This window comes from Clarias gariepinus, unplaced genomic scaffold, assembly GCF_024256425.1.
Source record: "Clarias gariepinus isolate MV-2021 ecotype Netherlands unplaced genomic scaffold, CGAR_prim_01v2 scaffold_40, whole genome shotgun sequence".
Lineage (NCBI taxonomy): Eukaryota > Metazoa > Chordata > Actinopteri > Siluriformes > Clariidae > Clarias > Clarias gariepinus.
The window spans coordinates 91,139-108,215 of record NW_026521007.1 but is presented as its reverse complement, the minus strand read 5'-3'; the positions used below and the strand labels follow the sequence as shown (position 1 = coordinate 108,215).

Below are 17,077 nucleotides of genomic sequence, written 5' to 3'. Positions count from 1 at the left end.
TGTACTTTAAAATTGTAGTAGATTTATTAACTGAAATAAATGAAAATAAATTACTATAAAAATTAAAACATTGTGAGGACGTGCTACTGCGTCAGCAGATGTCAATGTGTTTTTGTGTTATTATAAGAATTAAATGCAGTAGGCTGTTATGATCATCATAATGTTCTTTAATAAATAATAAAAACAAACATTTTAACAAATTACATTGTCACATCCCAGCACCCCCATTGCGCTGTATCACTGCCGGCAAAAACCTTATAAAATACAAGTGAAACATTAATCGAATTTATCATCACAGTACTAAAATTACAGTACAAATTTAGGACTTAAACTAAATATAGGCATTTCTTAGTTCCATCGAATTTAAGCAAAGTAAATGTTAACACAGTGAGCCTTTATATTTTATCATGTGTAACACTCACGTAGCCAGAAAACTCTAGCTGTGTGTATCAGAAAAAACGTGGGTGAGTCACAGGTGTTGTCAGATTAATGGGCAAAAACTATATAATAAACCTATATAAGCTACATAGCCTTTATAAGACTTTACTTTTATTTAAGTGCATGCACAATGACGACAAAATGTTATGATGTTGTAAAATAATGAAAGCAAACATGGATACAGCGCTATTCTGTATCGGTTTCGGTAAACTTGAGCACGTCAGAAAATAAACCGAAACTCTGTGTATACTCGCCTCACAGACGTGAAAAATATATACTTACAGAAAGCAAAATGTCTGCTTTTATATAAACTAATGGAAAAAAAAATCAGCTTATGTAATTCGTAGGAAATGTTGTTTACTACAGGCCATCCACTCACAGCTGAAACGAAAAGACATCAACTTATCAATGAATTATTAAAATGGCCAGTCAGTTTCCCTGCTGTTTTCCCCGACGCATTCAGAATCATTAGTCTAGTTCTGCCGGTGCGGTGTTTCCTAACCTCACCCCCGTTAAAATGGTGTATTCAGAGGCTCGTCCGTGAGAGGTTGTGCATGCGCAGTCCACTAGACAGCGCTTATTTGACACGTATAAATGTGTGTTTGTTATATTTCTGGGAAAGAGAAATCTCTTATAAATCTCTCATATTGGCGGGTTCAAGCGGATATTTTACATTCACTAAAAGGCTTATTCACAACCACATTTCGGCCATTCACACACAAGCATTGTGCTATGTTGTTTGTACACACTTTTACTTTTCCCCTTCTAATCTTCCCTTTGATCAAAATGCTATCGATATGAGCTGACACGAGCGTCTTCGTTTCAGTCAAAATATTCCTCTATCATAAAGAGAGGCAACATATACTTGCTGATAAAACATTGCAATTTTTTTAAAGTGAAAGCGCGCGCAATGTGAGCAGCTTTAATTATTGATAATTAAATAATTATTAAACGGTGGACATAAACAGCAAAAAGAACAATATTATTTTACTTTTGATTATTATTATCATGTTATTGAATGATTATTTGAAAACTGAAGCCCTTCGTGTAGATTCATGCCACAAGTCATTTTATAATACAAAGATTATTACGTTGTGCTCGGACCACTAGGCATCTGTGGATTCCAAAATTGACATTTTTACCGTTTTTTAATCATTGGAATGGAAGAGATAGAAAGTTTCCTTATCATAACACACTTTGTATTGTTTTTAATCGCTCGATACACAACCATTTGAAATAAAGCGGCTCATATCGACGTGCATAACCGCGATGACACAGTTAACGATGCTCCGCCCCATAAACGCCCCCATGCGCTTTCTAAAAAGATGGTTGCAATGCTGTATAATCCCGCCAGATGGAGCATTGACTGCTTCAGTTAACTGCAGTGTCCAAGCAGCCGGTTACTATATTTAATATTTAACATAACTTATGTCAACATGGTTTCATAAATAAATGATGTGGTAAAAAAGACGGGAAAAAACGATTAATAAAACAGATTTAAATTACTCAATATAGAACCCATGATGCTTACGCTATTTTTAATTAATTAATTAATTAATAAAACTACTTATTGCAATATTTTTCACGACATCCTTAATAATCTTTAAAGACACGGTAACATTTGTAATTTATCTATAAAGGTCGTTTGTAGGTACGGAATATAAGTGCGGCCTACAGTATGTACAGTATTTTACATTACGGTGTATTTTATCTATTTTCATTTGATACACTGGTAGATAATATTTTGCTGCAAAGTGAAGCTTAAAATTTTACTTCTGCTTGGGTTTGTTTTCGTTATATTTTTTATGTTTTCGCTGATGTTTTTTTTTCCGCTGATAGTCAAAAATTGGCATAACAAATCGATTAATAACGCATAATATCTGGAACAAATATCTGTCCATAGGGATCAGTATGTCTTTAGTCATTTAACCAGCATAATGTTTCCCCATCAAAGATCTGATGGGGCATTAATCACTTATCACAACTGTGAATAGATGCGGCAGCAGAGACAGATTAAATCCCCTTAAACATTCACACTTGAAAACAATACTAACAGAACTAAATAGTTCCAGAGGGTTAGCGCCAGTTATCAGGACAGGAATCACCTACAGGATACTACTGGATTTTTTACTGCTTATACATTTTTGCCATAGTTTCATTTGGTTTTACGCGATTTCATGTGTTATTTGTTTGTGTGTTTACTTGTGTGTGAGAGAGAGAGAGAGTGAGAGAGAGCGCATGCGCGAGAGACAGCTAGTAACAAAAGTAACGAATTTGTCACTACTCTTCTCTTACGCAGCACGGCTAAAAAGATAATAAAAATTACACCAATCCTGCCATGATGCTACCCTGCCCATACACAACACTGGCTGGGGAGATGAACTGAGACTTTCCAAAACTTACTATTATTTCTTGAGATGAAATTAAGCTCGGATGAAGAGAATAGAAATGAACTCCCCCCTGTGCAATATCTAAGTAGAGTGTAACTGGAGCAGCCACAAAATCCCCCCCACCCCCCTGTGTAACTCTGATTAGGAAAAGCTCACAGACACCAAACCAGCAGCACTTTGGTGTAATTTTTAATATCTTTTTAGCCGCAGCTGCATAAGTGAAGAGTAGCGACAAATTCGTCACTTTTAATAACGTGATGTTTGATTGGATGGTATAAAATTTCCAAGTTTGATAGTGTCGATTTTAGAGTGCATTATACAGTGGTGTGAAAAACTATTTGCCCCTTCCTGATTTCTTATTCTTTTGCATGTTTGTCACACAAAATGTTTCTGATCATCAAACACATTTAACTATTAGTCAAAGATAACACAAGTAAACACAAAATGCAGTTTTTAAATGATGGTTTTTATTATTTAGGGAGAAAAAAAATCCAAACCTACATGGCCCTGTGTGAAAAAGCAATTGCCCCTGAACCTAATAACTGGTTGGGCCACCCTTAGCAGCAATAACTGCAATCAAGTGTTTGCGATAACTTGCAACGAGTCTTTTACAGCGCTCTGGAGGAATTTTGGCCCACTCATCTTTGCAGAATTGTTGTACTTCAGCTTTATTTGAGGGTTTTCTAGCATGAACCGCCTTTTTAAGGTCATGCCACAACATCTCAATAGGATTCAGGTCAGGACTTTGACTAGGCCACTCCAAATACTTCATTTTGTTTTTCTTCAGCCATTCAGAGGTGGATTTGCTGGTGTGTTTTGGGTCATTGTCCTGCTGCAGCACCCAAGATTGCTTCAGCTTGAGTTGACGAACGGATGGCCGGACATTCTCCTTCAGGATGTTTTGGTAGACAGTAGAATTCATGGCTCCATCTATTACAGCAAGCCTTCCAGGTCCTGAAGCAGCAAAACAACCCCAGACCATCACACTACCACCACCATATTTTACTGTTGGTATGATGTTCTTTTTCTAAAATGCTGTGTTACTTTTACGCCAGATGTAACGGGACACGCACCTTCCAAAAAGTTCAACTTTTGTCTCGTCGGTCCACAAGGTATTTTCCCAAAAGTCTTGGCAATCATTGAGATGTTTTTTAGCAAAATTGAGACGAGCCTTAATGTTCTTTTTGCTTAAAAGTGGTTTGCGCCTTGGAAATCTGCCATGCAGGCCGTTTTTGCCCAGTCTCTTTCTTATGGTGGAGTCGTGAAAACACTGACCTTAATTAAGGCAAGTGAGGCCTGCAGTTCTTTAGATGTTGTCCTGGTGTCTTTTGTCGGCCGGCCACTCCTGGGAAAGTTCACCACTGTTCCATGTTTTTGCCATTTGTGGATAATGGCTCTCACTGTGGTTCGCTGGAGTCCCAAAGCTTTAGAAATGGCTTTATAACCTTTACCAGACTGATAGATCTCAATTACTTTTGTTCTCATTTGTTCCTGAATTTCTTTGGATCTTGGCATGATGTCTAGCTTTTGAGGTGCTTTTGGTCTACTTCTCTGTGTCAGGTAGCTCCTATTTAAGTGATTTCTTGATTGAAACATGTGTGGCAGTAATCAGGCCTGGGGGTGACTACAGAAATTGAACTCAGGTGTGATAAACCACAGTTACTGTAAGTTATTTTTTAACAAGAGGGGCAATCACTTTTTCACACAGAGCCATTTAGATTTGGAGTTTTTTTTTCTCCCTTAATAACGTAAACCTTCATTTAAAAACTGCATTTTGTGTTCAATTATGTTATCTTTGACTAATAGTTAACGGTTTTTGATGAGCAGAAACATTTAAGTGTGCCAAACATGCAAAAGAATAAGAAATCAGGAAGGGGGCAAATAGTTTTTCACACCACTGTATATATGTGCGATGCGAAAAGGAAGTAAATAAACACGTAGCAATGCAAATAAGACAGAGCTGTAAAAATATTTAAGCCATATAAATTCAACAAAGTGTGATCATAATGATTGTTGTTGTTGAAAAACACTTGCTAATGCGTTTGAATAAAAAGGTGCAGCGGCTTTTTTTTGAAGATAGTGATTGTGTAATGGGGGCAATCCGTGGCAGGGGGGTGTTTTGGGGCATAACACACCTCTGAACGTCTTGTCTTGTAAATGATTATCCTCATTCACCTTTCAATCCTCCACAGCGCACACACTCTGTATACGGTTGCTATTTGTTGGGACACTTGGTTATACACAAAACTTTAACGTATGAAACACTTACTTCATGGTTTGTTTTATTTTAAATATTGCTTATTACCTTTTTCCGCAAAATAAACAATGTTATCATTGTGCAAATTATTAACGTATTGATGTCTTTTAATTAAGGACAAAAACAAACCCTGCGCTTGTGTTTAGGACTGATGCTGAACAGCTGTGTTTATAGGTTTAATCAACGATTTACAAGACAACAGTTAAACATTTGTGGCTGGAGAGGTGTGTCTGTGTGCACTCCTGCATTTCTCCATTGGTTTAACACAAACACATTTGCGCACAGACAAAAAACACACACTAAGTTCTCCTTCTAAGTTTGTCTTTGCTCTTTTGATGGAGTTCTTAAAACCCACTTACACTTACCCACTTATAAACTTATTTATACTGAGAAAAAATGATTATGGGTCACATAATCACAAACACAACCTAGCACAGATACATATGATCAAGTGTTTAACTGTTGTTTTCATTTGTTTCTATGACCAGTAATAATAATAATAATAATTATTATTATTATTATTAGCCCAACTCTTTGACTATTTAAAACAACGTGTAAGGGTTAACCCCTAGAGGGCGCCAAAGCGCCCAAAGTCTGGGACTCGTTGTGTTGATTTTTGTTTGTAGTTTGTTTTGTTGGACTTCGCTTCCCAGGCTGCACCTCGGTCAGGTGACGCAAGCATTCACCTGAACCGAGGAAACTAATTATGTTGATTATAAAGAGCCTGACTGAAGTTCAGTCAGGCGTCTAGCTTTTGTTGCAGTAATTCTAATTTATGTCGGTTGTGTTTCGGTTAAGGAGTAAAGTATTAAAGTTACTAGTGCTCAAAGAAAGAAGCTTTCTTATATGTTTTGTGTTCTACTTTAATAAAAGCCTTCATTGAACCGCCAGCTCGCCTCCAGCAGTTATGCCACAAAAACGCACACGCCGATTCACCGTTCGTGACAGAAAGCTAGACCGTAAAAATGGCATAGCGGAGGTCTCTCCCCCATTCTCCCCCTCTCCCCGCCTCTCTTCCTTGTTGAGGACGCATTTCCTCCACCTCCGCCGCCTCTGCCCGACGCTGAGGACTACGCGCCGCTACAGTACAGCGACGAGGACGGTTTCCTCCACCTCCACCGCCCAACATAGAGGATGACGCAGCGCTGCTGAACAGCGACGACGACGAGTTTCCTCTACCTCCTCCACCGCGGCGTGAAAGTGAAAGTGGGGAGACAAGGAGCAGCCTGGAGAGCATCGGTCTCCCTCCACCTCCAGGCTTCATGGATGTCGCTCCAGCTCCGCCGCCGCCCAGCTCAGCGGACGTCACTCCAGTTCCGCGGCCGCCGAGCTCCGTGTGTGGCGCTTCAGCTTTGGAACCGGCCAGCTCCACGAATGGCGCGTCAGCAGCTCAGCCGCCGAGCGCCGTGAACGTCGCTTCAACTCTGCAACATCCAAGCTGCATGGACATCGCGCCAGATCTGCCGCCTCCAAGCTGCCATTTTCAAAAAGGCCAATAAAAAAAATAAACTAGGAAATAAACTGTAAACTAATCCCAAACAAATTTTATAAATTAAAACATCACTTACCGCGAATAGTCCATTAAGCCGCCATTTTCATCTCTGTAGTGCAGTAGCGTCAGTTCAGCGGGGGTGGGTTATTAAAATCTGGAAGGAAAAGGAGGGGTGATCACGGCGTGCATAGGGCAGCCGTACGCCATTCGCACGCCATTCACACGGTTGCGGCTATTTAACGTGGCTCCATCTGTATGTTGTTGGTACACACTTTTACTTTTCATCTCCACTTTGATCAAAATGATCCAGATATGAGCCAACATGAGCAGCTTTGTTTCAGTCAGAATATTTATCTCTCATAAAGAGAGGCGACATACACTTGCTGATTAAACACTGCATTTTTTAAGTGAAAGCGCACATGATGTGAGCAGCTGTAATTATTAATAATTAAATAATTATTCAATGCTGGACATAAACAGCTAAAATCAAGGTGATTATTTTTCTTTAGAGTATTATCATCATGTTCTTTTGCTGTTTGGGTTCAGCGTTAAATGATTATTTAAAACTGAAGCGCCTCGTGTAGATTCATGCCACGAGTCATTTTATCACACAAAGATTATTACATTGTGCACGGACCACTGACTCCAAAATTGACATTTTTACCATTAAAAATAAAAATGTTTTTACAAGCCCTTGAGCTGTTGTTTGTGCAGTTTTCTTTAATAATAACAATAGACAGATAGAAACAGAGACTCTGTCAAAACAAAATTAATCACAGACATTTAGCAAAATGTCCATTTGCGCCACCTGGCGGCCATTTCACCAATTACTTTAAATTGCGACTGATTTATTTTGGCTGTTGCCAATTGGCCCGCGACAGAGTGCGTGGCAGTCATAGACATTCTGCTTGAGTAACCACTGAACATCACCTTTAAATAGAAATGGATTAAACACTTTAGTGATTCTTTAATAAATATTGCAGTCATTGTAAGTGCCCCTTGCTGTAAGAGTAATAAGAACCGGGGATGTGATAAATTACAAGGAAAGGGATTAGGGGGAACTGGTTTGGCTCCTCCCAAAGTCCGGATTTCTGTAAATCCTGTCTGTGACAAAGTTCAAGGTTAAGAGTTTTACAAATAACATTTTATGGAATATAATAGCTATTTTCATCTCTTCATCATGAAAATTAATTCAGACTAACTCGAGCCCCACAGGGGAAACTACTGCTCACTGACTCGTTTCATTCGGCTATGTGAGCTTGAGTCTCAGACTGCAGTTGAACAGCCGCTTTTTTACACTTAGGCTTTTACACACCTACCGCTCCACACACCGCACTGACAGCGGAGAGCGGGCATCTGACAGCTCCTACTACAGCATAGGAAGTTAACTTTATACACTACATGGAACGTTTATTTAATTATCTTAAACAAGGAACAAAACCAGCACATAACAGATCAAATAATTCATAAGTATAGAGTTTAATTTGCATTAAAAATTATCAAAATTAATCACGTAGAAGAGATGCTATAAAGCATTAGGCCAAATAAACTCAACTAAAGTTGTAGATAGGCGTGTTTTAGGCGTGACAGAATTATTAATTTAAAAAATAAGTACATGAACATGTCCAGATAAAGGCCTTGTGGGGAATATTTGATTTTTAGTGTGTTTCATCATATTTTGTGTGCGTGAGAACAGAGTGATTTTCTTCCTTTTCTCACGACACGGGCTGCACTTTCAATAAACACATTCTATAGTAGTTTATGTTAAAGGTCGTAAAACTGTTAAACGCTCGTAAATGCAGAGCTACTCCTAAATTTATGTTCTTTCCTACCTTATCTTTTAAAAGCATTCCAGACTGGATGTAAACACTCCCGCATCCACCATTTCTTTCGTTCTTTGTGTGTGTGCGTATATATACTCTTGTCTCCCATGATAAACTTTGAACGTCTCACTGAGCACTGACTTGTGTGTATTATTGAGGGGTTCCCTGGTACCAGGCGGGACAAGCAGAATACAGGCTGAGCACTGAGTAGACAAAAGGAGGTCTACCAAAATTCAAGAAATCCTTACAGGCCTATATAAGTTTTAAATAATATTTTATGTTTTCATGTAATATTATATATGCTGTAATTTACTTACACATTGTTCATTTATATTAAAATTTTATTTTAATATGAACAGTGCTGTCTCGCACCAGCCAGATCAGCCAAACACATCCAGGTCATGATTTCACCTAAGAAAGTCTCGCCTCCCTAACCAATTACTTTCGCATACCTGTAACCCATCAGCAATCCACCTGTGCCTTTAAAAGGAAGCTTAGAATTTCATTCAGTGCCAAAGTATCTTACTTGCGCATCTCTCGTCTCATCAGTCTGTGATTTTTTTCTAGTGCCTCGTATCTGTGCTTTGACCCTGATTGTTTCTGGATTTCGGTTTCATTTTTGCCCTCTGGATTTTCTCGTTTGGATTCAACTATGTGCATGACCTCGCCTGTTTATCGACTTCGAATTTGGCTCGCGCTTCTGGATTTCGTCTCTCTCACTGCTGGATAACTGTTACCGACCCTGCCTGTCTCTTCGACCTCGACTCGCACTGTTTCCTGCAACCTGTGTGCGCTTGTGAGCACTTCAGCCTTCGCGGACATCGCACAAGAGTGTTTTCGCCGATACGCACAGACATTCACTCTCGGACGTATTCTCGCTCCAAACATCGGGCGTCGCGATCTGCCTTAGTCAAGGATTTACGCTCTTTTGGAGATTCTCTCTCACGCTCTGCTTCCGGGGTTGGGGAGTCCCCCCCATGTCATTGACCCGCCTTCTCTCTCGTCACAGGGGATTTCCCCATTCACTCTGCTTACTCACACGCGCAGCCTCTCTCCTCTCTGCTCCTGCCACATGGTAAAGATCATTTGTGCTTTCCCGTTAATGAAGCTGTTTGTCTGCAATTGGGTTCACTTCTGTTTGTCACGTCCCTGACAAGTGCCCCTAGTGCCAAACATAAGAACGAGTTACCACAAGTCTGGAAATGTGTTTATTTATTTATTTGTTTTTCCTGTTCTGCTATAGAAAAATGATGGACTTGTAACTCTGCTTCAACACATGGCCCCGTAACTCAGTATTCTACTATTAGAGCAACACACACACACACACACACTGGTTTATTACTTCTTCATTTATTTGTTGATTAGACAATCCAGAAGATTATGATGATGTCATCACTGAGGAACAGGATGGAGGAGAGACAGAAGGTGAGTGACTTCTTGTTTATTCTGTAATGTACATAAGTGCACAGGCAGCAAAGTCAAAGATTAGATTATATATGATTAGATTATATATGGTATATAATAATAATCAACTTTCAGAAGAGTTTTTAGGACAAATGTTCTCTCTGTTCTGTCATTTAACAAGTGCATTTATTAAAGAGTTTAGATAAGACCTACTGTAAATATTACCTGTGATATATAATATAAACATCAGCTGACTGTTTTTAGAACAAATCTCTGTTCTGTCATTTAACAAGTGCAGCCAGATTTATTACACACTTTAGATAAGACCTGTATATTTATGGCTCTTTTACTTCCACATTTTTATAAACACAATCTTGTAAGGACTGGAATCTATTTATTCCAAACATTTAACAGGAAAATAGAAATGTAATACTATATAAAATGTATTATTGTTTTGTAGCATTTCTACAGTTGAATCAGTTTGTAAAATGATGTGAAATTTGATGGACATCTCTATCACATCTTATACACATGGCCTGTGTTAATATTAAGAAAACTCATCTGATAAATGTCCTCTATTCTCTTCATTTATTGTTTAAAGATCAAAGAAATCCTACATAGTGCATCAATTTACTGTGTTTGAAGGTTTTACAAAACAATGACTATTAATCCAATACAAAGGAGATATTAAAGAGGTAAATGTGTTTATTTTACAGAATATGATGAGGTGGAGGAGAAATCTCAGAAAGACAGGGACCATGTGACTGAGACACGCCCCCAAAGGCCTTTTCTCAGGAAATTACATTTTAACTTTTATAAACACAAACAATGATTTGATTCTACTTCCAATAATTTCATGCATTCTGAACCATGTTCATTTTCTCACCTTGTTATTAGCAAATAGATTAGGGAGAGTTAAATCAGCTCCATTATTACTGAACCAAATGTTTCCAGCTTTCCTTTTACAACACATTTCTGACAATTCATCTGAATATGTTGTCTTTGTAAACAATATGCAAGCAATATATACGTCTAGGTTTCATGCTGTGTGTTTAACTATAAAACATATCATTGAAATGAAGGTTTTGTTGCAGTCTCTATTAGGGAGCTGTGTATGTTGGAAGTTTCATTACGGATTCTCAGATTTTCAGGTGAAATTCTCAGGTTTTCTTCAAACTCTCCAATTTCTTTCCTTATTCTCAGGATTTTGTTTAATAATCTAATATTTCTTAAATATTCTTAGATGTTTGTTTTGTGATCTCAGGTTTTATTTAATATTCTCACTTTTTAATGAGTGACGGCTCGTTAATTTTAATGTTACATCTTAATAAACAATATACAAGCAAAGGTACCTTTTTAGCCTCGTAGAATGAGAACAATTCAATATTTTGCATTATGCAGTTTTTTTTTGCTTTTTCTCCTATTGTGTAACAATAATCTATTTTATACAATTAATGAAATGAAAGTGTTTTATTGTACTGCTCTACTGCACCATGCTTGTGTTTTCATTGTGTTTATTTTAAGACTTTTTTTGGAATTGCAAATCAAATGTTAAGCTTCATGTACAATTACAATAAAGATTATATCCTATTCAATTAAATTCTATTCTATCCCATCATTAAACCAACTAAATAAAAATAAGTGAAATATGGTGTAGAGACATAATTCTGCTGATTAACATCTATTTTCTAATTCAGTGAATGTATCCCTTTGCAGTGTTTTTCATTCTTTCCTTGTGTGTATTTTCCTGTACAGGTGCACTTATCTTTCACATTCTTCCCTTTTTGTAAGTTGCCCTGGATAAGAGCGTCTGCCAAATGCCTTAATGTAAATGAATCAGACTGGATTTGGGGTAAAATCTTTAATCACTGAGTTTGCATTAAGGGGTGTATTTAGTATTAAGTGATTTGATCATTTGCATGCAGTGAATTTCAGCTCCAAGTTTAAATAGAATACAATAAGTGTGATGTAGAACCACATATCACTCACCTCTTTGAGTGGAGCTTGTGATTCTTCTAGTGATGGATCTGTTGTTAATTGCCTCATAAGTTGTGTGTTGTACATGATTGATCTCCTCATAGACTACCTCAGGCTGAGCCTTAGTGAGAACTGTCAATTCTGCTAGGTGTACAGAAAATACAGTACATATAGTCTATAGAAAAACTAGTTCATGCTTTTATCACCTCTAGGTTGGACTATTGTAATGCCTTACTGTCTGGTTGTTCAGCTAGGTGCATAAATAAGCTTCAGCTAGTCCAGAATGCAGCAGCGAGAGTCCTCACTAGAACCAGAAGATACGAGCACATCACCCCTATCTTATCCTCACTGCATTGGCTCCCTGTGAAATTTCGCATTGATTTTAAAAGACTACTCTTGACATATAAAGCATTAAATGGTCTCGCGCCGCAGTACCTGAGCGAACTGCTAGTGTCTCACTAACCGCCACGCCTACTTCGATCAAAGGATGCATGCTGCTTGTCAGTACCAACAAACAAAGCCCCAAAGTTATGGAATAGTCTTCCAAATAGTGTTCGGGACTCAGACATTTACATTTACATTTACATTTAGGCATTTGGCAGACGCTCTTATCCAGAGCGACTTACAAAAAGTGCTTTAATGTTTACAACATTGGATACATACTTACACTGGGTTAACTAGGTTAATAACTAAGTACACAGTCTCAGTGTTTACGTCCAGGCTAAAAACCTATTTATTTAGCCAGGCATTTTTATAAATAGATTTGCCATAGGTAAAGGAGCAGATCTGGGGGACTCATGGACGTAGAGTATTATGGTGAACTGGTATGTTTGGATGCTGTCTTCCTCACTCTCATTAATCACTCAGGTTTGCGTTTTTACATTGTGTGACTGTGACCATACCTAACTGCCATCTCTCCTCTTCTTCTCTTTCTTCCCCTCTTTCTCTTTCCTCTCTCCCCTTGTCTCCTCCTTTCACTCTTTCTCTCTCTCTGTCGAGCTAAACATGTTGTTCCTCAGCTGCCAGTGATCCAGACTCCCTCTGCCCTCCGGACCTGTCTGACCCATCCTGGTGCCCCGCTTCTGGTTGGAGATCTCGTCACATTGATGCCCCGTGTGTCTCTCTGGGATGCGTCTGGTGTCTGGGGATGATTCTCTCTACCTAGAAGATGGTTCTGGCCTCGACTGGTGTTGGCAACTGTTTCTCTGGGGACTTGACAGTTCGATAGTTCAGGACTGGAACTTCCTACAGGTCTACCTGAGTCTTAGATAACTGCCTGGACTCCATGTTGGCATCAGTTGACATCAACTATTATAGCTGAACTGCCTGCCACCTAACACACTGTATAAATGCAGATCATTTCCTGCTTTCTGTTTCACCCAAATGAGGATGGGTTCCCTGTTGAGTCTGGTTCCTCTCAAGGTTTCTTCCTATTACCATCTCAGGGAGTTTTTCCTTGCCACTGTCGCCCTCGGCTTGCTCACCAGGGACAAACTGACCATTTTGATTCATACACATTCACATTTCATACAAACTTAAATAATTATTTTGATTGTGTAAAGCTGCTTTGCGGCAATGACAATTGCTAAAAGCACTATACAAATAAAATTGAATTGAATATAGTCAATTGAAATAATGTTACTCTCATTCCCTTAAAGACAACACTAAGAATTAACTAACAATTAAGAAGCTAAAAATTTCAATGTAAAAGAACAAAATAGTAAAAAAAAAACAAAAAAAAACACTTAAATAACACGATCTAAGTTCATAACAGTAGTTAAGAGTTACTTTATCTGTCCTGCATAAAGGGACTGGGTCAGCACTTCAACCTAAATTTACCGGCCCCTATGAGATAAAAGAGAAGTTGAGTGACACTGACTATGTTGTTCACACCTCTGATCATAGGAGAAAGACACGTGTTTGTCATGTGGCATGTTCCGACTCTAAAAGTAAGACTCCCCTCCTTATGACTGGCCCGGTAATTGTTCCACTCAGTATTCACCAGAAATTTATGGTTTGAAGATGAAAAATGCCACCTTAACATCGGCTCGGTTGTCCAATTCAGAGACTTTATTAAATCTTTCAGAAAAGATGTCTCACTTACCTCTCACTTATTATCAGCTCAAGCTGACATTGAGGGTGTGATTAGGAAATATCCAAATTTGTTTAGTGACCACTTCCCAGAGGAAAATTTTACTTCTCAAAGCTCGCTTTTCTATAACTCTGGAGACAAAGTTGTAGTTCTCATTTTAACCTCAGTTTAGTTTCTATTTAGTTTCATACATTTCTGGTCTGTTTCTCCTAAAATTCACTAGGAGAAACAGGTGAGACAAGAAATTTTGCGACAGAAGACATCCTTGAGATGAAATAGAGATAACCTCGCTGTTATTAATGGCTCCTTTTTTCTCCTTTGGAGAAAGGTGTGATATATAAAATTAGTGTGTATGTGGTGGTACACACCAAAAAATGTATTAGGTACCTCTTTGTATTATTAATGCAGTTTATTACAATGTGACTGGTTCTGTTGAACTGTAATGGATCTTTGTCGATAGGTGTTCCCAATAATTTAATTCAATTTATATTAAACTTATAGTTGACAAAATATGGGAAAACCTTTCAATATGAAAGTACAGTTGAACAAGACTTATAGACTACAAAATACTAAAGAAATAAATCAACATTAACAGGTAAAAAAAAATTATATATATATATATATATATATATATATATATATACTGTATATGTCAAATAAAGGACATTAGTTTCTGTATCCAAGTGTTACTAATAAATTAATTAAAAATAAAATCAGTTAAAAGCTCTTTTACAAATGCTTAACATTGAGACCAACTTTGACTGAGTCCCATGAGTGAGGTGTCAAACCGTGCGGCCCATCTTCGGGAACGGGGTGCTGTGACTTTTCTAAGGGGTGGGTGGTTAATTGCCCCGCAGGGGGCAATTAACCACCTACAGACTTAACATTGATTTAACTGTGGATCTGACTGTCGTAGAGACACTCTTTTGCATTTATCATCATGCTCATGAGCCACGCCCCCTAGCACCCTCATTAGCATGCTGTTAGCATGATGCTAACGCGATTAGCATTTTGCTAGCATGATGCTAACAAAATTAGCATGTTTCTAGCTTTATGCTAATTTCATCAGCACATCGCTAGCATGATGCTAATGCTATTAGCATGTAGCTAGCATTATGCTAACTTTTCGCTAATCACATGTATAGAATGGTCCTAGCATCATGCTAGTGTAATTAGCATGATGTTTAGCTGATTAGCATGGTGCTAGCTTGATGCTAGCTGTATTAGCATGTTGCTATCAAGATCCCATTGTCGTAGAGATATGGAGGGTCAGAGTTTTGCCACGGCAAGCACCACTCACATTTTCTTCAGGAAATGTACCTCTCTAGTTATTATTATTATTGTATCTTGTTTATTGTACTATTAAGGTTTTTTAATAATAAGTTTTAAAAAATCATCAGAAAAACATATTTTACCCAACAGAAGTGTCAGGTTAGAAGTACTTTACTGCCATCTTTTGGACTGTTATAAACAATACACTAATAATTTATTATTGTTAATAACAATTTTAACGTTTATGTGTTTACTATATATTTTATAAATCATTTTATAGTCAAATGTATCAAATATGTTTAATTACGTTTATGAACTAATAGTGTGAGAGAGACTGTGTGTGTGCTTGTGTCCTGTGATAGACTGGGACCGTGTCCAGGGTGTCCAGGGTGTCCACAGTCCTTTGCTTTATGTTGTCTTTTCTCTATAGAACTTAGATAGTTTCTGTTAATTTATAATGTTAATCTGTTTTGCCTCAGCTAGTCAGATAATTAGGTTTCTTAGTTAGTTAGTTAGTTAGTTAGTTATTTAATTAGTTAGTTTTTGTTAATTTATGTTGTATGTAGCACCTTGGACCTGGAGGAACGTTGTTTCATTTAATCGTCTACTGAACTGTATATGGATGAAATGACAATAAAAGCCGACTTGATTGGAGTTCCCTGTCGAGGTGACCCTGTGTGTGTGTGTGTGTGTGTGCTGCAGTGGTGTATCAGTGTGTGTATCTGCTCTGTGCAGGTGTCAGGCATTAATGCTGTATGACAGCCGAGTGCTTCCTCTCTCTGAAATCAGTGTGTGATGTGGTCGACTCTCATCACTCACACCCCTCAGAGACAGGAGGCGGAGCTCTGTTCATCAGTCACACCCCTCAGAGACAGGAGGCGGAGCTCTGTTCATCAGCGCTGATGTTATATTGATATATATGGAGAAAGTGAAAGATGCCGCCTCTGATTTGTTATTTAGTCTGTATGATGTTTTTTCTAATAAGGTAATGTTGAGTGTGATTGGTCTCTCTCTCTCTCTCTCTCTCTCTCTCTGTAGGGGGCTGAGTGAGGGGACACACTTCTCTCTGTCTCTCTGGGTGAGTGGAGGTGAACACATCGTGTACAGTGAGGAGGGAGATGGAAATCTGTCTGACTTTTATTCTTCTCTCATCCACACTCACACTCGCAGCAGCTGGTAAGTACACACTCATTATTCACACTAACACATCACACACTTCTCACTACATCTACTGGGATTATAATGTGTATATATATCAGAAAAAAATATTTCCCCTTCTTTTTTTCACATTTTTTCATATTTATCACACAAATGATTGAAATCATCAACACAAAGATAACCCGAGTAAAGACAAAATGCAGTTTTTAAATGATGAATTCATCAGATGAGAAATAACGTAATTGACGTGTATGAGGGTTACAAAGACATTTCTAAGGCGTTGGGACTCCAGTGAACCATCACTCACAAATGGAGAAAACCTGGTAGTAAATATTCTGTGGACTGATGAGACAAAAGTTAAACTTTTTGGAAGGTGTGTGTCCCGTTACATCTGGTGTAAAACTAACCCAGTGTTTTATAAAAAGAACATCATACCAACAGTCACACATGGTGGTGGTAGTGTGATGGTCTGGGGCTTTGCAGCTTCAGGACCTGGACGACTCGCCATAATTGATGGAACCATGAATTCTGGGCTCTACCAGAAAATCCTGAAGGAGAACGTCTGATCATCAGGTCGTGACCTCAAGCTCAAGTGTACTTGTGTTCTGCAGCAGGACAATAAACTGAAACACACCAGCAAGTCCACCTCTGAATGGATCTAAAATAAATGACATGAATGTTTTTGGAGAGGCCTAGTCACAGTCCGGACTTAAATCCTGTGACATGACCTTAAACAGGACGTTCATGCTCGTAAACCCTCCAGTGTGGCTGAAA

At 38.3% G+C, this 17,077-nt stretch overlaps 1 pseudogene; it reads left to right on the top strand.

The window, feature by feature from the left end:
• The window catches only part of LOC128517193 (scavenger receptor cysteine-rich type 1 protein M130-like), a 33,737-nt pseudogene extending 27,153 nt beyond the window's left edge, over positions 1 to 6,584 (top strand).
• The last annotated feature ends 10,493 nt before the right edge of the window (positions 6,585 to 17,077 follow it).